Source organism: Ictalurus punctatus, chromosome 6 (assembly GCF_001660625.3).
Source record: "Ictalurus punctatus breed USDA103 chromosome 6, Coco_2.0, whole genome shotgun sequence".
NCBI lineage: Eukaryota > Metazoa > Chordata > Actinopteri > Siluriformes > Ictaluridae > Ictalurus > Ictalurus punctatus.
In genome coordinates, this window is record NC_030421.2 from 17515232 (window position 1) to 17522196 (window position 6965).

General features: G+C 35.5%; 1 long non-coding RNA gene across 1 annotated transcript; it reads left to right on the plus strand.

Moving 5' to 3' along the window:
* The first annotated feature begins 3 nt into the window (after nucleotides 1-3).
* On the plus strand, nucleotides 4-3923 carry LOC128632920 (uncharacterized). The gene is made up of 2 exons (XR_008396562.1): nucleotides 4-723; nucleotides 3884-3923. It is a non-coding gene; the product is annotated as an uncharacterized LOC128632920 (long non-coding RNA).
* The last annotated feature ends 3042 nt before the right edge of the window (nucleotides 3924-6965 follow it).

Sequence of the window (6965 nt, forward strand, 5' to 3'; positions counted from 1 at the left end):
TTAAACAACATGATCTTTGCAGGCAGAGGACAAGGCAAGGTTAGAAAGTAACCTAAATAAAAAATATTATTACTCTGCATTGTTTTGTTAAAATATTTTTAAGCTGAGATTCATTCAGTAACAGCTTTATCCTGGTCAGGGTTACAGTGGATCCGGAGGGAATCCCAGGAACAGGGGACTAACACTAGTCCATTGCAGGGTTAAAGCAGAGACGTCAAAGTACATTACAGGCAGCAAACAATTTTGGTCAAAACCTGACTTTTCATCATTGTTAGCTCTGTACCAAAATGTAGCCGTACAGACTTCCGACTGGTTTTCATATTAATTAAAAGAAATCTTCGTGTCCGTATCAAATTGTTCAGATTAGGGATGCACTGAATGTTCGGCAACCGAAATTATTCGGCTAAAAATAGCAAAACAAAAAAAAAGCATTTTCGGTGTTCGGCCGAATAAGTGAAAAGGCCAAATAAATTTGACCGAAAAATGACGTGTTTGATGACGCGCCAAATAGCCTAGCAACCAGAGTGAGATGCGCGAATTTCACGACCTCCACTTCCGGCAGCGCGCTTGGAACGATGCTACGTGCTACGTGCACGAGCGCATGCACTTCAGATGTTGACAACCGTGACACTGTTTACTGTGAACACGTGCACGTTTGTTTTGTTTCTGTTCCGGAGTATTCTGTCACGTCACGAGACGTAAGGGAGTAGAGTACGGAAGCAGGTAAAGACGTATTTATTTAAGGGAACATAACATTAACAATGTATCTACTGTAACTATACTATATCTACTATAATACTCCGCAAGGTTTACAGGGACGCGGGTGGTAAATATCCCCAATATAATCAGCTGTATAGAACCCAACAGAACCATTTTTTGCACTCTTGTCAATGCACTTTTTAATGCACTTTTTGTTGCAGGCTACAGAGTGTTAAATTCTTTCAGCAGTCAGTTATAGGCCTAACATAGGCTATTCAAGGCGGGCTCAAAGACGACCACATAAAAATATTTTTATTTTATTCATTTATTTATTTACAGTTATATTGTGCCTTGTTGGTAGCCTATGCCTGCTGGAATTTAAAAAAATGTTTAGTGTTAAATAAATATTTAGAAATTGTAGTTTTTGTAATTGATTTTTTTCTTTGAAAAGCAAGACAAAATAGTAAAAAGCACATTTTGACTATTTAATTTATGCAATGGTGAAAAAAATGGCAAAATAAATGGAAAAAACGCGAAAAAAAATGTGTTCGGTTTCGGCCTTCAGTTTTCGGCCAAGTTTTTCATTATGTTCGGTTTCGGCTTCGGCCAAGAATTTTCATTTCGGTGCATCCCTAGTTCAGATCAAATTGTCATCTTTGCCTTAAATGCTAATAAACGCTGTGCTCGAGCTTGGCATAGAGGGTGATGTGGAAATTCAGACAGAGAACAATGGCATGCCACATTTTTAAACCTTGACGTTAACACTGGTTATGTCCCAGTAGACTACGCAACGTCATGTACTGTATTCTCACATGTGAACACAACTGCACTAAGCACTCTTACATCTATAAGTGTGAGATTAGTAGATGTAAAATGGACAGGGGGAATATAGTAAGAAAAGATCCCTCACATTTGGGTTTTGTCATTTAATGAAAATGTTCATCACAGCATTTCAAAAAAGTTGCACACGTCTTTATAGATTTTTACCTGCTGCTTATACATTTGATCATTAAAGTAAAATGCAGAGGAAAGTGACAGGATTTAGTGTAGAGGCTTTACTGCGTCACGTATCTGTGCCTGAAGATAATCAGATCATATTTTGCTATCATTTAGATCATGTTAAATTTGACAAATAAGGAATAGGTCCTGCCATTTAATAGTAGCTAGTTAAATTATGCTCTTAATGCAGAAGCACATATTGTATATTCAAAGCTTTTAATCACAACTGCATTGTATTAGTGTTAAGATCCACATAATCGAACACGAACATATTTTATGTGTGCGGTTAATGATTATTTAATAAGCAGAAGAGGCTTACATTGATTGCATACACATAAATAAATGTATAACCATAAAACAACAGGCCAGTGCAGATTTGAGGGAGACAGAGGTTATATACACTCACCAGCCACTTTAATAGAAACACCTGCTCATTCAGGCAGTTATTTAAGCAGCCAATCATGTAGCAGCAGCATGATGCATAAAATGATGCAGATACAGATCACACGCTTCCGTTAAAGTTCACATCAAACAACAGAATGGGGTCAGAAGAAAATGAAGACCACATCAGGTTCCTCTCCTGTCAGCCAAGTACAGGAATGTGAGACTACACACAGATACACTGAAACTGGCCAGTTGAAGATTGGAAAAATATTACCTGGATTTTGGAGAGGTTTTTTTGGGGGGTTTTTTTGCACATTTTTTCCTCAATTCTGATATTTGATGTGAACATTAAATGAAGCTCTTGACCTGTACCTGCATGATTTTATGGAACAGTCCTCGGTATAAAATCCAGATCACAAGTATATTTCTGTAATGCTGTATGTCCATGTCAGTTTTCTGAGTAACAGCCGTGTTTACCACTTCCTGAGGAGAGAGGGGTTTCACATGCACTCCCTCACCTCTAAAGCATAGTCTATGATCTACAATAGAGGCTTGTTTACAATAGATTATTGTTTGCTTGCCTTTAATGGAAGTAAATTCCCATGTGAATAGAGTAAAGTAGAATAGATGTTGGTTTTGCTGTCTCAGACCTTCATATTGAGCCTGTGGTCTTTTATCAGTTTCATAAATAATAGGTATCAGTGTAGTGATGTCTTTGCCTGGAGTTATTCTTTTACAAAAGTGCAAGAAAAATAAAGCAGTATACACCAACTGTATCAGACTGGATGCAAAAATAGACCACCTGGTAAAATATAACACAGATCAAATGGCTTTGGCTAATTGAATATGTTGTTCGGCTGTGTGTCTGTTCATTTTTATGATCTGCTGCCCCCTAGTGGCTTTATTTCTGCCTGAGCATTTGTACAATGTGAAAATAATAAAAACAGCAAAAGAAAAAACATGAAGGGGGTCAGGTAACACTTTATTAAATAAGTGCTATGTGAGAGCAAAAACATGTCAAATAATTCCAACGTTTGAACATAATACTGAAACTTTTTTCAACATTATTATATCTCGTCAATGTAAATAGATTAAAAATGATATTTAATATTGAATTCGAAGAAAGCCATCTCAGCCAGACTCATCTCTCACAAGACTGCAGTTTTTCCTCTAATCTAATTAAGCATTCTTTAAACTTTATTCCTTTTAGTTTTTTAAATATAAATCAGCATTTGACTGAGTTATGTTTGAGCAACAAACGTATAACAAAACCGTTTCCTAAAGGTTTTAATCTAACTTTTTATCCAGATTTCAGTCTAGAGTAAAAAGGCCAGTCAGTTGATATCTCTGTGAATATGAGCATCATAGAAACATTTCTGTAGAAGGAAGTGATGGCAACTCTGTAAAGTAGAAAAACATCTTGCTCAGTTGTAGTCAATTGCAACATTATTTGAGCTTGTCATGATGTAGACCTGTGAAAAAAAAAATTAAATTAAAATGAGTCAAGTAAAATAAAGCAGTATAGCATAGCTTGACTACATCATAAATTGAGATGATTATATCAGGGAGAGTGAGTGAAAGGTGTGAGTTGTGTAACTGGGTGGGTTCATGGTGGGAAACTTACACAGGAAGTTATTGTCTCACTGTGATGGAGAGAATCTTTGTTTGCCTTTACACATATAAGAAAAGAAATAATACTGTTCAATCTTTAATGAATCTGTGAAAAACCATAGCAAATATTTTTTTCATTTTTTAGCAAATATTTTTTTCCATCCATCTTCTACCGCTTACTCCTTTTCAGAGTCACGGGGAACCTGGAGCCTATCCCAGGGAGCATCGGGCACAAGGCAGGGTACACCCTGGACATGGTGCCAGTCCATCACAGGGCACATGTGTAAAAGGTTTTATTTTAAAAAGTCTTAGATGCTTATTTTATGTCTTTTGAATTACTACATCATACAAAAGAGCAAAGTCTGCAGAGAAACTGAGGAAGGTTCTCTAAGCGGTAAAAAAAAAATACCGTCTGAATTCCTTATAACACTACACAGTATAGTCATGTTTTAGATGAGGAAAATTGACATTGTCTTGTTCTTTTAAGTCACCTTTTTATCAGATGGAATTTCTTTACAAATGCTAGAGGATTTTTACAAAGTACTGTATGTTAAAATATGTGTGAAGTGAAAACTTACAAGCTTATTGCCCGTGTGTGTTTGATCTGAGGCTCCTCTGTTTTCTTGTTTTCTGTAATGAAAAGCAAATTTCTATATTATATAATTTGCAGTGCAACATGAATTGACAAAACAAAACAAAGTGGCTTACAAACAGCAATGGATCTTTTCCAGACCTGATAAAGCTGTGATAATGTTTAAATCACTGTTGTAATTCCTGTGTGCATGTAACATTAATGTGTTAATTACTAATAATAATAATAAAAAAAAAAAGTGGTCCATGACAAATGTTGGAAATTCAAGATTGAGGTGGAGAACAGGATTAAATGTTCTGTATGAAGACAAATGCTGACTTTTTGGACAGGGCAAAGGATAAATATAACTGAAATTTTTAATGCATTGGTATGGCTTCTGTTTTGCCAACAACCACCTCAGCACACACAACACAGCTAAAGATATAACTATTATCTTTACTTTGGACCTAATTTCAGTCCCTGTGGCAGTATATAAATAATTAGGCGTTCCTAATATAGTGGTGCAAAGTGTATGTAACAGTCTATGTTAATGTTTTATTCATGAATGAATGTAGTCGTAAAGTATGTGATATTTAGTGGTTAAAGGTTCAGAAAGTTAAATGTTATTTAGAATGCATTCTAAAGAGGTGAAATTTTTCTAAAACTCTTGAGGTGGTCACTCACCTGTGAAGACACACGGCACAGAAGATAAAGAGACACACTGAGACACACACTGTGATTACTGAGAAAACTATGTAGGATAGCCTTCCTTTGCTGGTCTGTATTTCATTCTCTGTGGTGTCAAAAGATAAAGTTACCACTAGAAATATATCAATAATCAATAAATGAATTATAAATAAAGAATGCTATCTGATGTTATTTCAGTTGATGCAGTTAAAAACAACATATTAAAAACTAATTAAAAAACATGTTTAGATACCTTCTATAGTTAATATCCACTGCTTGTCTAGTGGAAAACATGAGTATAATCCTTTATCTGAAAGCTGTACATCAGATATCTGCAGTTCTCTTGGATTTTGGGGATTAACCTGCATCCTGCTCGATGTGTAGTTGGTCATAGTTTGGTTTATAACTGAGCTCTGGATAAAAATACTATTCATATCTTTACGCCAACCAATATCATGACTTTCACCAGTCAGAGTTCCATTGCAGTGAAAAACAACAGTTTCCCCCTTGAAAGCAGTTCTGTTCATCTGGTGTAAAGTTTTTCTCTGATATGACTTGGTACAATATGCAAAGAAAAATGAGGTCAGACTGCAAAAGTGTTTGGTTTTTTTTTTGTTTTTTTTTTTTTAACTATCTAAGAAATGTATTTACAAAGTTAGTTTTGGTGCTAAACTTTCTGATTTTATCATAGAACACAAAATGCCTGATGTTTTTTTTATTTTTTATTTCTCCATTGCTTTGCTACTTTTAATTTTGATGAATTGCTTACTTCATTCTGCAGTTTCAGATTAAAAAATAACCAATTCAATTTAACTGAAACAGTAAATTTCACCTTCTTATCACCTAATACAAATTAATCTTAGTTAATTGTGTACACCAATCAGAACTCGTTCATAACCAAGTGATGAAATTTCATTCAGGCTGCACTATGCTAGTAAAATCATCATTAATGAGAATGAAATACACCGCTCACTCAAATACTCCAACACAATACATCAGACTCTCAGAGAGAGAAACAAGCCAGAAAACTGAATACCTGCACAGGATAAAAGAAATCCAATGACCATCAAACACAGCATTCTGATCTGATGATGATGATGATGATGATGATGATGATGATGATGAAGATGCTGTCAGTGTGATTAAAGACGAGGTTTATACACTCTGTAGTGGCTGAAATAGAAGAACAGCTTTGAAAGATGATTGGACTTTGAGCTAAACCGCAGAGCAAGCGGAAACAGAAGTTGAGAAAAAAAAGCACAACAGATAGCAAATAAGAATTCTCTGAATTTTTGTGTGAACCTGCAATTACAGATGCATTTGTTGAACTGATGGTTTAAACAACATGATCTTTGCAGGCAGAGGACAAGGCAAGGTTAGAAAGTAACCTAAATAAAAAATATTATTACTCTGCATTGTTTTGTTAAAATATTTTTAAGCTGAGATTCATTCAGTAACAGCTTTATCCTGGTCAGGGTTACAGTGGATCCGGAGGGAATCCCAGGAACAGGGGACTAACACTAGTCCATTGCAGGGTTAAAGCAGAGACGTCAAAGTACATTACAGGCAGCAAACAATTTTGGTCAAAACCTGATTTTTCATCATTGTTAGCTCTGTACCAAAATGTAGCCGTACAGACTTCCGACTGGTTTTCATATTATTTAAAAGAAATCTTCGTGTTCGTATCAAATTGTTCAGATCAAATTGTCATCTTTGCCTTAAATGCTAATAAACGCTGTGCTCGAGCTTGGCATAGAGGGTGATGTGGAAATTCAGACAGAAAACAACGGCATACCACATTTTTATTCCTTGACGTAAACACTAGTTATGTCCCAGTAGACTACGCAACGTCATGTACTGTATTCTCACACGTTAACACAACTGCAACAAACACTCTTTCATCTATAAGTGTGAGATTAGTAGATGTAAAACGGACAGGGGGAATATAGTAAGAAAAGATCCCTCACATTTGGTTTCTGTCATTTAATGAAAATGTTAATCACAGCATTTCAAA